Here is a 15,231-nt window from a genome sequence, read left to right as displayed (position 1 = left end):
CAAGAGCAGGGAGGAGGAGCGAGCGAGCGAGAGAGAATCCCCAGTAGGCTTTGTGTTGTGAATGCACAGCCTGACAGGGAGCTTTATCTCACAAACCTCGAGATCATGACCTGGGCCTAAATCGAGTCAGACACTTAACCAACTGAAGCACCCAGGTGCCCCCTCACTACTTCCTTAAGAGTCTCTTTGATATATGAATTCAAATCAAATTACTTTTATGACTAAGTCACTTTAATATGCACAATATCATCAGCACCAAAATTCTTTACCAAGTTTATTTTACATATTTGAAGACGCCCTTGAAAACAAATTGAATTTTAAAAAATCAGATTATTTTGAATATTCCCGATTTTATTTTGCATTTTTATTAAGTTAAATCGTAAGTTGCAGGTTTTTTTTTTTTAATTGTATTTAATAATTTGTTCATTTTCCTTTTTGTGTGATTGGGATTGGGACCTTTTAATTTTGAGGTGCTAAAAAGACTTGCCAGGACTTGTGTTGTCCCCAGATTGAAGTAACAGGGACTGTATTTAACCTGTGACACATGAAACTGAAAACACTGGACAAAATATGTAAAACAATATTTTTTAGTTACTAGGTAATAATCAGTACAGACTATTGTTCCCTGACAGAAGAGAAACCAATAAGAAGCTGCGCCTCTAGCTCAGTGACTACAGAGAGTTCCTGGGCAGCAGCAAATTTTATTTATTTATTCAGTAATAAATTTATTCAGGAATAAAGCTGAGTTGAGCAGATAAGGTTCAGAGTATAGTGAAACTTATGCTAGAACTTGCAGGGCACAGTACTAGAGAAGAGATTTTGAAGAGAGAAAGAAAGACAGAGGGAGGGAAGAAGGAGGAAGACAGGGAGAGAGAGAAGGAGAGAGAGAGAAGTGACAGAGAGAGAGAGAGAGAGAGAGAGATCTGTAGAAGCGCTCCCTTAAGTTTTTGACTGTTGCTGATCTGCACAGGCAGAAAAGGAACTGAACTACTTGAAGTCAAGGAGAGAATTACTAGAAAAGACTGAGTATAAATGCCTTGGTGCTCACAATGGTAGGGAACAGTTAATGTTGCAACAGGCCAACATGGAAAAAACTCCAAATTCATAAGCATTACAGAATCCTGAGATGGGTATTATGGCCAAATATGCCCTAATCTAAAGGTTGTTCTAGGCATACCCTAACCATGTTTAAAAGTAAGCTTCAAAAGATTACACTGATTTTAAAGTCTATTTATTCTGAGAGAGAGGAAGGGGCAGAAAGATAGGGAGAGAAAGAAGCAGTCTCCACATGTTGTCAGCAGTCAGCTTGACACAGGGCTCGAACTCACGAACGGTGAGATCATGACCTGAGCCAAAATTAAAAGTCAGATGCTTAACCAACTGAGCCACCCAGACACCCCAAGATTTAAATAATTTTAAATAAACTCACTAATTTTAAATAAACCTAACAATGTCTCAGAATAATAAAACCAAGCATTACTTGAAGGCAATACATACATACATACATACATACGTACATGGACACATATGTATGTACATACATTTTAGCGCCTGACAAAATACAATTCAAAATATTGGGCCTCTAATTGGGAAAAAAAAATGTAACCCATAACCAGGAGATTTAATCAATAGAAACTAGCTTTAATGACAGGGATCATAGAATCATCAGACAAGAATGTTGAAACAACTACAATAACTAAACTCCAAAGATTTAAGAAAGCAGTGAAAATGTGATCATGATGAGAAGAGATGTAAAAGGTATAGAAAAGACCCAATGGAACATCTGGAGATGAAACATATAACTAAAATGAAAAATCAATGGCTAAGTTTAATGGCCAACTAGACATTGCAGAATTTGAGTTCTGTGAACTTGAAGTGCCTCCAATAGGTTGTATCCAAATTAGAAAAAGGAAAAGAGGAGAAAGTCCTTGAATATTAACCTTAAAAAGATTGGCATTAGGATAAAATCAACACTTTTCTGGCACTTTCAGAGTCTTTAATCATTATCAACCTGTATAAAATAAAATAAAATAAAATAAAATAAAATAAAATAAAATAAAATAGATGGATGATGTAATTAAAGCAAACATTTTATAAGGTAAATTTATTACCCATTTGGATTAATTTCAAATATGAAAATCTCATGATCTTGAAAGTATTGATGGCTTATGTTGAATTAAATTTTTGTTTACTATTTGGAGTATATTAAACTTCAATATTAAAAACTCATTTTAAAACCTAAGCATCACATATGAATGAAAGCAGGTATGTATTCCATGACCACACTTAATTGATTGCAGTTATATTGCTGATTAAAGAGGATTCTACGCCTCATAATTTTCTCATAGGAATTTCCTTTCTTTTGTATTGGTGATAAACATTTTATTTAGTACTTGGTATTAATTATAATTATAAATTTTGACATTTTGATAAGTAAAATATCTACATACCAACTTTCCTTTTATGGTAATTCACAACAAAAGTCACCATCAACAGAAATACTTATGTTTTTTGCTTGATATCTTATGTTTGCCTCTCTAGATGTACTTTCTGCTGTTCTCCAAACTCATCTAGCCCTGGGAAACTGAGCTCTGTGGACTAAATGGACAAATTTCCACACTTTGTCTTGCTGATCAATTTGTCAGTATGTAGACTTTTGTGATGATTAGAAGAGTATGAGGTCATTGTATTTAACCCTCTGGTTTTCTCTCTGTGAACCCAGGAGGTTAACCTTGTTGTTTCACAAAGGATCTCCTCTTCTTCACTGTATTCCACCACACCTGACTTTTCCTTACCTTCAGACTGCAGAAATCCCTTCCTCCCTTTGTGTAGGCAGCTGAAGAATGGAGACAGCTCAAGGGCACCTGGGTGGGTCAGTGGGTTAAGCATCTGACTTCAGCTCAGGTCATGATCTTGCAGTTTGTGAGTTCGGGCTCTGTGCTGACAGCTTGCTCAAAGCCTGGAGCCTGCTTCAGATTCTGTGTCTGCTCCTCCCATGCTCATGCTCTGTCTCTGTCTCTCAATAGTAAATAAACATTAATTTTTTTTTTAAATGGAGACAGCTCAGTTGCTACTCGTTTGAGGTTACCCAACTATCCATCCTTTGTGTTTCCTGTATCCCATCTTATAAACTGCAATTATGAGTATAATCTTCTTTACCTATTTTACCTCGAATGTGCTTTCCGTTTCCTAACTGACACATAATTTTGGCAATGTTTTTAATGAGTTGTGATAAATTATAAACTATTTCATTATAAATAATGATATGCAGTAAAAAGATAGTTGATTAACCTTTCATGAAAGCGAAATATCTTAAAGCTCATTTAAAGCTCACACATGTGCACAAGCCATTCATTTTACCAAAGTTCACACATTACATTTGTATATACAGTAAAACCTTGATTTGAGAGCACAGTTTGTTCCAGAAACATGCTTGTAATCCAAAGCATTTGTATATCAAAATGAATTTCAAGAACCATTGGCTCAAGTGTTATCTTGTGATATTTGGTGTCACCTGCTACTCGTATTGCAAGACATTGCTCGTTTATCAAGATACAATTTATTAGAAATGTTTGCTCATCTTGCAGAGCGCGTGCACAACAAGGTACTCTCAATCCAAGGTTTTACTGTATTGTAATCTATATTAAAGGTTGTAGATATTTCACATTTAGTTTATACAAATAACAAAATACATTTGAAATGTATACACATAAAGGTACACTTTGACATGGTTTTCAAATTCTTTCATGCCATTGTTATTATACTTTGGATTAATTCAGACAGTTTTCTTGAAACGATCTGGCAAAAGCTCTCTAAATCAACTGAAATTTAATTTATTCATTGCTTACTGTAGTCTTTCCATATGTATTTATCAAATAGGCTTCTCAGTTAACTATTATTGCATAACAAAACAATAAACCTTAAACAAAACCTTAAAACAATAAGCCTTTATTGTTGCTACTCATGAGCTTATGTGAGTCTAATAAAGTAGCTGAAAATAATAACTACCTCAGTATTGGGAGACAGAGGGGAGTTTTCTCTAAGGAGGTTGTTTGTGATGTGAATTATAAATGTTAGCCTGGAAAAGTGAAATAAAAAGTGTAATTTCTTTAGATCATAGAATAGTCATTTTACAAAATGTAGTCAATAAAACAACGTCATGGAATACACACATTTTCATGTTAGAAACAAAGTAATTAGAATATGTATAAGCATGCAGAATTAAACCAAATGGCAGGACTGAAACAAGTTTATTTAAAAGTCAAGAACTTGCAATAAATTATTATAGGATATCCTTACTAATCATATAAAAAATATTTTGTGTGCTAAGAAAGTCATTTTAGTTAGCTTTTGAATATTATTTAGTTCTAATTTTATCTAAATATCTTAACTTACTTCTTTACCTGTTTGTCTACATTAGTCAATAATTTTAATATTGGACTGCAGTTAATTTCACAAAGTCAATAATAAGACGAATGGTTGCAAAGTTGTTTTTTTTCTCTTAGCTATCAAAAATGGCAGGAACAAACCTCAGAGGAAATTAAAATCCAGACCTATTTTAACATCAATATTGATGGTCAATATTCATTTTTAAGCATACATTATTGTAAATTTGATTAATATAATATTATCTGCTCTGTGCTTAGACTAGTGAGATATATTAATTACTTTCATGACTAAAATAAAAATAGTAACCTGAAACATTATTTTCATGTAGTCTGTGTTTAATCACACTGACTTTGTTCACATAGAGCAATTAATCGCAGAATAATTCTAATGTGATGTTGTATACTTTACATTTGGCAAAAACATCCACAAAATGAAATTCATTCTTTAATTAAATATTAAAGGTCATAGATGGCAGTTAAAAATGATGTTTTGAACATGAGCTTACTTACTCTTCTCTTTGAAACTCTATTAAAATCACCATGGGGATGAAGAAACATATGTTCATAAGGATTTTTTTATAATGATAATAGAAGAGATCTTATCAGATGGGCTCTATTAACCAACTATTGGATGTTATAAATCTGATGAGATCATTTCCTTTCCAAACAAAGTAGCTTATAGCAAACAGTATCTTCCACTAAAAAAGACAAAATAATAGAGAAGTAGATATAATTTGAGCATAAAGCATCAGAGAAGTAAAAGTAAAGGGGCTAATATTACCGATGATGGAATGATTTGGGGATGGTAAATGCATGTCTGCCAAATTCTAAACATATATGGGGCAGGAGGCTGGAAACCTCAGCCAGAAATCTGTTAGGGACGATATAAAGTTTTCCTTATTTTCCTACTACTGAAGAGCAAAAGATTTGAGTTCGGAGTCTATCATAGAGACATCAGAGTCTGCTAATGAACACAGTAAGCTTTTGATAAAATTGCTCAAAAATTGCGGGAACAGACTAAAGAAGATGATGATTCAGCATTATCAAATGTGTCACCCAGCTTCAACGTGGCATCAGAATAGCATTGACTTGTCAACAGAAATAATTTAATGAAAAAACATTATTTTGAAATCCTCAGATTTCTGAGGAAACTAATTACAGCTCTTGTTTTTATCCTAAGTTAAAAAAAAAAAACTTTTAAAATGAAAGAAAAAAAAAAAGATATTTTAGATAAAAACCAAGTGAAAGAAATTTTATTTTAAATTTGAAGTGAAAACTTACTAAAAAGAGCGTGTAAACTTGAAGGAAAAGAGTACAAAACAGACACGAAACTGGACAGAAGTAAATACAGAGCAACAAAAAGCAAGATTCTAATGAACTACCTGAATGCTGATGATTTAAAACAATACTAACAACTTGTAGGTGAAGGTCAATGTAGAAGTAAAATGGATGACAACAGTTACATGTAAAATGAGAAAGGGTGCCTGGGTGGCTCAGTTGGTTAAGCATAGTACTTCAGCTCAGGTCATGATCTCATGGTTTCTGAATTTGAACCCCATGTCAGTCTCTGTGCTGACAGCTCAGAGACTGGAGCCTGCTTCGGATTCTGTGTCTCCCTCTCTCTCTGCCCCTCCCTTGCTTGCACTTTGTCTCTCTCAAAAATAAATAAATATTAAAAAGAGAGGAGAGAGAGAGAGAGAGAGAGAGAGAGAGAGAAGTGAATGATGAAGTTAAAGTGTCAAAAGTTTTTGTTTTGTTTTCTTTAGTGGCTTAACACAACAATATTCATTTTGCTTACATATTTGCAATTTGGGCAAGGCCTCTTAGGAAGCTCATTTGCTCATTTCTGCTCCATTTAGTGTCTACTGGGACATCTCAAAGTCTGAGGGCTGTAAACATCATAATGTTCTCTCATTTATACATCCAGTGGTTGATTTTGGCTATTGGTTTACATGTTAGCTGGTGCCATTGTGGCCTCTCTATGTGGCCTGGGCTTCCTCACAAAATGATGGCTGAATTCCAAGAGGAGGTGCAAAGAGAAAGACACAGAGCCAGGTGGAAGCAGTATCGACTTTTCTAACCTAGCTACAGACGTCACACAGTGTCTTCCTCTATATTCTATTTGTTAAAAGTACATAACTAAGGAAGCCTATATTCAAGGGGAGGGGAATAGACTCCATCTGCTGACAAAAGAATATCAATATAACACTATAAGAAAAATACGTGGTATGGGATATATTAGTGCAACTATCTTTGGAACATATATATTACACTGAGTATTTTGCAGATTGTGATTTTTTTAACCTTTATTATTTTTAGTTTTAGTTTTAGTTTTTTACCTAGGGTATAAGTGACTTGTAATGTTATATTTATTTCAGGTATACAACATAATGATTTGATATTTGTATACATTGCAAAAGAATCACCCCAGTAAGTCCAGTTGGCATCCATCAGGTTACATAGTTACATGTTTTTTACTTGTGATGAAAATGTCTCAGGGAACTATTCCTCTTTCTAAATGCCCATAACTATTTCCTGTCTAAATCCATGTCCATTGGCAATGTGATTTGTACCTTCTTCCTACAAGAAGTTGAGTCTACATCTTCTTTGGAAAAATGCTTATTTAGGTCTTTGGGGCATTTTTTATTGGATTTTTTTTCTTTGCCATTGAGTTGTATGAGTTCCTTATATATTTTGAATATTAAGTCCTTATCAGATATAAGATTTGCATTTTTTTTCATTCCAAAGTTGTCTTTTCTTTTTGTTGATTGTCTTATTTGTTGTGCAGTAGCTTGATATATTCCAACTTGCTTAAATTTGCTTTTGTTGCCCATGCCAGTGGTGTCATATCCAAACAGATTATTGCTAAAACCAGTGTCAAGGAGATTTTCTCTATGTATTCTTCTAGAAATGTTTTATGATTTCAGGTCTTACATTTAAGTCTTTAATCCAATTTAAGTTAATTTTTGTGAAGGCAGTAATCCAAGTGTTGTTTCATGTTTTTGCATGTAGATACCCAATTTCCCCAACACCGTTTAGTAACAACACTGTCTTTTCCTCATTCAGTGGCTTCCATGTCAAATATGGAGAAATACAAATAGCCAACATGTATATGAAAAGATACTCAACGACACTAATCAGAGAAATGCAAATAAAAAACCACAATGTGAAATCACCTCACCCATAATGGCCATTGCTAGACAAGAAATAACAAGTGTTGGTGAGGAGGTAGAGTAAAGGTAACCCTTGTGCCCTGTTGGTGGGAATGTGAATTGGTGCAGCCACTGTTGAAATCAGTATGGACATTCCTCAAAAAGTTAAAAACAGCATTGCAAAATGATCCAGTAATTCCACTACAGAGTATTTACACCAAGAAAATCAAAACACTAATTTGTAAGATATATGTACCCCTATGTTTACTGCAGGATTATTTACAATAGTCAGGATATGGTAGTAACCCAAGTGTCCATTGACAGCTGAATGAATAAAGAAGATGCAGTGGATACATACAATGGAATATTACTCAGCCAACAAAAAGAATGGTATTATACCTGTTGCAACAATAAGACTTGCAACAAATCTTGCCATTTGAAATAACCTAGAGAGTATAATGCTAAGTGAAATAAATCAGTCAGAGAAAGACAAATGCCATATGATTTTGTTAATATGTGAAATTTAAGTAACAAAACAAAAGAATAAAGGAAGAAAACAAACAAACAAATAAAAAACTGACTCTTAAATACAGAGAACAAACTGGTGGTTGCCCAACAAGAGGTGGGTGGGAACATGGGTGAAATAAATAAAGGGGATTAAGAGTACATTTATTTCAAATAGAAAACCCCAAAATGGACCCACATCTATATGGTCAACTAATCTTTGACAAAGGAGAAAAGACAATCTTTTTAACAAATGGTGTTGGGAACATGCAAAAGAATGAAACTGGACCACTTTCTTATACCATACACAAAAAATAAATTCAAAATAGATGAAAGACCTAAATGTGTTAGAGGAAACCATCAAAATCCTGTAGGAGAACACAGGCAGAAAACCTCTTTGGCATTGGTCATAGCAACTTCTTCCTAGATCCATCTCCAGAGACAAGGGAAACAAAAGCAAAAATGAACTATCGGTACCTCATCAAGATAAAAAGCTTCTGCACAGCAAAGGAAATAATCAGCATAACTAAAAGGCAACTGAGAGAATGTGAGAAGATACTTTCAAATGATATATCTGATAAAGGGTTAGTATCCAAAATCTGTAAAAAACTCATCATCCTCAGCACCCAAATATGAAATAATCCACTGAATGGGCAAAAGACATGAATAGGCATTTTTCCAAAAGGACATCCAGATGGCTAGCAGACATATGAAAATACGCTCAACATCACTCATCATCAGGGAACTGCAATCAAAACCACTATGAGATACCACCTCATACCTGTCATAATGGCTAAAATTAGCAACACAGCAAACAAGTGTTGGCAAGGATGTGGAGAAAAGGGAACCCTCCTACACTGTGGGAATGCAAACTGGTACAGCCACTGTGGAAAACAGTATGGAAGTTCCGCAAAAAGCTAATAATAGAACTACCCTACAATATGACCCAGCAATTACAATACTAGATATTTACCCAAAGGGTACAAAAATACTAATTCCAAGGGATACATGCACTCCACTGTTTATAGCAGCATTATCAACAAGAGCCAAACTATAGAGAGAGACCAAATGTCCACAGACTGATGAATGGATAAAAAAGAGGTGGTATGCATACAATGCAATATTACTCAACCACAAAAAAAATAATGAAATGTTGCCATTTGCAATGACATGGATGGAGCTAGAGTGTATTATGCTAATCAAAATAAGACAGAGAAAGACAAATATCATATGTTTTTACTCATATGTGGAATTTGATAGAGGAGATGAACATAGGGGAGAAAAAGAGAGGCAAACCATAAGGCAGACTGTTAACTTATAGAGAACAAACTGAGGGTTGCTGGAGGGAAGGTGGGCAGGGGGATAGGTTAAATGAGTGATGGGTATTAAGGAAGGCACTTGTTGGGATGAGTCCTGGATGTTATATGTAAATGCTGAATCACTAAATTGTACTCCTGAAACTAATATTACACTATATGTTAACTAATTGAAATTTAAATAAAAACTTAAAACAGTAAAGAAATAGGTTCACATATTTCAATGAGCACTGAGAAATGTGCTGAATGGTTGAATCATATTGTGTACCTAGATCTAATACTGCATGTTAATTAAAAAAATAATTAAAAATAATTAATTAAAAAATAAAATGACGACATGCTCCACCAATCTCACTTCTATGTATATAGCCAAAGAAAATGAAATCATGATCTCAAGATTTATCTGTACTCTCGTGTTTATTGCTGCATTATTCACAATAGCCAAGACATGGAAACAACCTAAGTGCCCTTCTCTAGATAAATGAATAAAACAGATATGATACACATAAGCACACTCACACACACATACACAATTGAACATTATTCATCCATGAAGAAGAAAATGCCAAAAAAAAAGAACATACATTTTGCAACAATGTGGATGAAACTTGAGGGCATTATGTTAAGTGAAATAAGTCAGACAGAAAAAGACAAATACTGTACTATCTCAATTATGTGAAATCTAAGAGACTCAGACTCATAAAAGCAGAGAATAGAATAGTGGTTGTCAGAGGCTGGGGAGAGGGGGAAATGGAGAAGTATTGGTTAAAGAGTACAAAGTTTTAGTTCTAAGTTGAATACATTCTGGAGATTCAATGTACAGCATTGTGAGTTAATCATACTTAATAATACTATATTTTATACTTGAAATTTGATAAAAGAATAAATATTGGGACGCCTGAGTGGCTCAGTCGTTTAAGTGTCCAGCTCTTGATTTCGGTTCAAGTCATGATCTCACGGTTTGTGAGATTGATCCCTGTGTTGGGCTCTGTGCTGACAGTGAGGAGCCTGCTTGGGATTGTCAATCTCCCTCTCCCTCTGCCCTCCCCCACTTGTGGTCTTTTTCTCTCTCTCTACCTCAAAATAAATAAATAAACTAAAATAAAGAATAAATATTAAGGGTTCTCATGCTTAAAAGGGGTAAGTATGTGAGGTGATGGTGTTAATTTACTAGATGTGGTAACCATTTTACAATGTATATGTATACAAATCATCATATTGTGCACTTAATATGTATATTTTATGTGTCATATATATCAGAATAAAGCTGGGGGGGGGGAACCAAGGAAACTATTAACCCATATGAGTCTGTACCTGTACTCTGCCTTCCCCCTTTTTCCACAGATAAGTTAGTGTTGATGATTTCCTACACTCCTATTGAAGTCTAACCTCCAATTATTCTACAATCTCATGTTTTGTTTTTTTTAATCAAAGCTTTGTTTCTGAAATTATATCTTCTCTTCTGTCTCATTAACCTTCCCTCTCTTCTGGAAACAAAAACATAAGAAAACTCAAGAACTCTCCATTTGTTATAATTCTCCTATGACTTCCTATCATCTCCAGATATAATCTCTGCTCTCTTCCATTAAAAAAAAAGTTATTGAAAGAGTTGTCTGTAGCTATTGTTTTTACTTCATATATCAGTGAGGGTTCAACTAGAGAAGCAGAACCAGTGATATGTGTGTGGGGGGGGTGGGGGGTGTATATGTATATGGTGTATGACTGAGAACTTGCTTTTTCAATTAAATAAGATGATTAAGCTTGCCTGTAAGGCTGCTACCTCCTTGTCTGTGTTGGAACTTGACATCTACAGGGCAGTCATTCAGGAAGGAAAGGTCATGAGCAGGCTGCAACTGCAAGCATGAGCTAGAACCCCACAAGGACATACTGAAATCCATGTGGTTCCTTAATGCGTCCGTCCTTGGTGATAACCATAACTTACATAATCTGGAGCCATTGCCACAAAGATACACATATCTAGGAAGAGAAGCTGAAAAATAACTTAGAGAAAAAAACAGAACAATTGCAAGCCTATTTGTGCTTTACGTCCATGGGGTGAGTCAGCAGATCTACACACATTGCAGAGCCATCTCAGTTCCCAATCCACATTCTGCAATCAAATACAGTATACCAATTAGTTTTCTCCACCGGCACTACCCTGAGATTGATTTCTGTTCTGATTTTCCAAGTCCCCTCTGCAGCTTTTTAACCTAGTTGTTCAATGAATTAATTAGAATTGAAATTTTGGAGATGGTCTGGAGTTTAGGTTCCTTTCTGATACTAGAAATTCCTTTCCCACGAAAAGAAAAATGACTGCCCAGGAGGAGTTTCAGAGAGTGGTGCCAGAAGTTAATCTTCTCATGCAAGATAAACTGAGAAGCAATATGGGCCTTTTATTATCTTCCCAGAAATAATACACCAGATGATGCATAGGCATATTCTAGAAATGCAAGATAATTAATATGTCACACTCCCTTTTCAAAATTGATATTTCAGGCAATCCTGAGAGCTATCCCTATCAGACAATGGGTTGTAGCTGAAGCCATTTGTATACCTCCCCTAAAGTCAATATATAGAGAACTTTAGGGCGAAACTGCCACTCCAATATTGTTAACAGTTGACATAAACTTATTTGCCAAAAGTCTCTCGGATACTATTTTAAAAATGAGTTAAGAAAAATAACATGTACTGGCCATCATTGTGCAATTATCAACAAAAACGAGCGCAAATTTAAATAAAATGGGCAAAATATTAGATCAAATACCTCAGTAAAGAAGATATATAAAGTAAAACAAGTACTTGAAAAGTTACACATCATTGGTCAATAGAAATTTCAAGTTATATTCACACTGAGATATTACTATACATCCAACAGAATTCAGTTAAAAGATACTATTTCAAAAGATCGGTGAAGTTGTTACCAACTAAGCACTCATCCAATGTTGGAGAAATGCAAAATATGAAAATCACAGTGGAAAACGGTTTGACAATATTTCAGATAAAAGTACCCTAAGACCTAGTCATTCTACTTTTAAGTATCCAACCAGGATAAGTGAAAGAAAAAAATAAAAATTCCTACAAAGGTTTGTAGACAAAGAGCAAATCCAAACCAGAACAGCCCAATGTCCACCAACCAATACATAGATAAACAAAAAGTAGGATATCCCTAAAACTGAAAATTCCTCAGGAGTAATAGTGAATGAAGTATATTAAATTAAAAATATAAATGAATCCCCCAAATAGTGTGATATGAAATAGAATCAAGACACAAAAGACTACATATGGTATGGTGCCATTCTATCTTCACAGATCAGTAGTTGCCTGGGCTTAAGTTGAGTGATTCACAGGGAATAAGGAATAAGGGAGCTGTTGGGGATGATGAGATGTCGTAAAACTTGATTATGGTGGTAATTTTAGGACTCTATGGATTTTGCATTTACCAGACCTCATCAAGCTGTACATTTAAGATGAATGATTACACAATATGTACAATTTCCCTACAAAGGAGCTTTAGGAAAATAGTTGAATTGATATTACATCCATGTACCCTAATGATGGTGCAGTACCTTAAAATCAACCTCAATATTCGTGATCATTAAGTCAGGTGTTTTTTCATTATTGCACAAGGCATAAAATCAGCATGATAGTGATAATGATGGCTGAAAACATAAAATATAATTATTTACACATTTACTTACCATACACATATAATTTTACAAGTCTTTTGAAAAATTTAGTCTTGTTATACCCATTTTACACATGATTAAACTGAGGCACCAATTAATTTTTTTTCCAAATTTGCATAACAACATGTCGTAGAGCTCACATGTGGTCCCATGATCCTGACTCTAGGATCCATGCCCTAGTTTATACCACTAAGCTGTTTGCCCATTACCTAATGATGGCTCCCCAGGCATAAAGTAGAAGAAAAGAATGACACACAATACTTAGAAGGATATAAAAATTACCAGTTTATTGGAGGTTTATTGGCACAGAATCAAATACAGAATTTAAGAAAGAACAGACATTTTGTTATTGAAGACAGCCCCATTTCTTGCATACTCAGCTACCGTGCATTCTCTCAGGGATTTCTTTTCACCTACCAGGTGTGAGTATAATAAATATATCAAGGAAGAAAATAAAGCAGCCTTGTAAGGAAACCACCTAACTACAACATTGTGGCTTACTGTTCATTAAATAGTCCAATTGCACTTTACCCTTCATATTTAATAAAATATAACTTTTTTGCAACTATTTTTAACTTTGTATATGCCCCTGCCTGCTAGTTCAGAGCTCATTTCCTAAATATATTCATGTAAATGTTACTTTGAAAAAAAATATATAACAAAGAGAATTCAAAAATACACTGTTGAGTACCTATCTTCTATTCAAAAGACGATAACATAGTCAGACATAAGGAATAACTCCAATAGATCCAGATGATATCCTGTACCCACATCCCTCCATACATCATGAATAATCGCTGTAGGTAACAGAGCTTTGAAAATGTGTATTACTTTTGAAATTTAACTTGTGTTCACAGAACTTCTGGAAAAAATGCTCACATATGTTTTGATAAAAAGTTTCATGTGGGATGAGATAAAGTTATATCATTTTTTTAAATATTGCTTTCTGTTTTACTAAACTGCATTTGCATCACAATATTCCAAGCCAAGAAGATCTGATGATAATAAACCAAGAACATATACATTCAACAAAGTAACACTTTTAAGCTCACAGTATCCAATAAAATCTTAATTTATTTTAAAATATCTCCATTCCTTTTTTCACTCCTATGAAAGTGCATTGAATTAGAACAATCTGAGTGTTTGATAACAAGTAATAAGCCAGCTTCTGTAGGAATACTTTTCAGAAACAAACATGAATAAAACTAAAATTATTATTTGAAAGCAATAGATACTCTAGAGAGTTAAGATGATTTACAGCATTTAAGCAAAATAACAATATGAATTTTGAAAAGTAAATGACTACATCCTGAATATAAATTTTCTTTTTAAAAATGTTTGTTCAGAAAAAACATTTGACATTTTTACAAATTTATGAGCCTTCAGTTGAAAGTTTTCAAAATAACACTGCATCCAAGGAAACATTAAATAGAAAGATATATCAGAAATGCTACACAGTCATAAATTTATTTCGGAATTGGTGTTTTTTTCATCATATTCACCAGCTGAAAGAATGTTTTAAAGTTTTATTTTGACACTATCACTATTAAAGGCCAAACTATAAATTCTAAATAATTGTCTTCTAAGTTCCAAGCTTGCAACCATTTCCAAACTTCATAGCATCATATGTTTTGCACATCAGTGTTGTACTGTATGCTATTTCCATTATCTTATTCTCTTTTGCATTCTTCTCCCCACGGTTATTAAGTTCTCTATTTCTCATTTTATTAGAGCATTTACTTCAGAATATTTGAAAATTTTAAATTCTAATCCCTTTAAAATATTATGTTAAATATGTTTTTTGGGGCGCCTGGGTGGGTCAGCCGGTTGAGCATGGACTTTGGCTCAGGTCATGATCTTGGGTTTCATGACTTCAAGCCCCACTTTGGGCTCTGTGCTGACAGCTCAGAGCCTGGAGCCTGCTTCAGATTCTGTGTCTCTCTATCTCTCTCTCTCTGCCCCTCCTCTGCTCGTACTCTGCCTCTCTATCAAAAATAAATAGACATTAAAAAAAATTGAAAATATGTTCTTCTAGGTACTTCAGTGTATATTACATTGAAAATATAATCTCACATCCGTAGACAAGCCACTTTATAGTAAAATTCTTAAAATGGATAAAGGTTTCATTTTTGTAAAACACTGACCTGTGATGCGCAACTACAGGAGGCTTCTCATATAGGAGTTT

The sequence above is a fragment of the Prionailurus viverrinus genome, chromosome B1 (genome assembly GCF_022837055.1).
Source record: "Prionailurus viverrinus isolate Anna chromosome B1, UM_Priviv_1.0, whole genome shotgun sequence".
NCBI classification, from domain to species: domain Eukaryota; kingdom Metazoa; phylum Chordata; class Mammalia; order Carnivora; family Felidae; genus Prionailurus; species Prionailurus viverrinus.
This window is presented reverse-complemented; position numbering follows the sequence as displayed.